Consider the following 770-nt stretch of genomic DNA (forward strand, 5'->3'; position numbering starts at 1 on the left):
AAAACCTTTGAAAAACCTTAAAAGTCCTTTAAAATAACTTGTAAAACCTTTAAAAACACCTTATAAAACCTTATAAATACTTGGATCGAGTCTTCAAGTAGTAGTTACAATCCATAAGTACCTTATAAACCTAATAAAATTTTATAAAAATTTCAGATTTAAAAAGGAGCATTTTTGAAAATGGACATCTAAAAGGGGCATATTTGAAAAGAGGCAACCAAAAGGGGTATTTATAACAATTTCCCATTTTTTAATTGGTTGAATAGTTGTAGTTAATGATTTTTTATGTAAAGAGGTAAATTAATTGAGATTTTGGTGATTTTTAATATGTGTGCAGAAAACCTTGAACATCACTTAAAACTTAAAAGTTAAAATGAAACATATGGAGTAATGCTATCCTGGTTTACGGCGTAAGAAAATATACAACGTAAGTCTATAACTTCTATAGTACAGTAAAACCTCTATAAATTAAATTTTGATAAATTAATAATTTATTTAAATTAATAAAAATTTTCTGTTTCAAGTTGGGATCAGTATAAAAAATGATATTAATCGATAAATTAATAAGATAAGATTTTTTTTTGAAAATTCTATGTAAACATATGGTCCCATCTATATTACAGAATTACTAATTGTATAAACATATATATATATATATATATCTTAATATTTATATATTATGATAGCAATTTATTATGTCATTTATAAATCTTATATGTAGAAAAGTCCTAAAATTTGTATTAATTGGTAGAGTTCAATTATAACATTTT

This window comes from Arabidopsis lyrata, assembly GCF_000004255.2.
Source record: "Arabidopsis lyrata subsp. lyrata unplaced genomic scaffold ARALYscaffold_6, whole genome shotgun sequence".
NCBI classification, from domain to species: Eukaryota; Viridiplantae; Streptophyta; class Magnoliopsida; order Brassicales; family Brassicaceae; genus Arabidopsis; species Arabidopsis lyrata.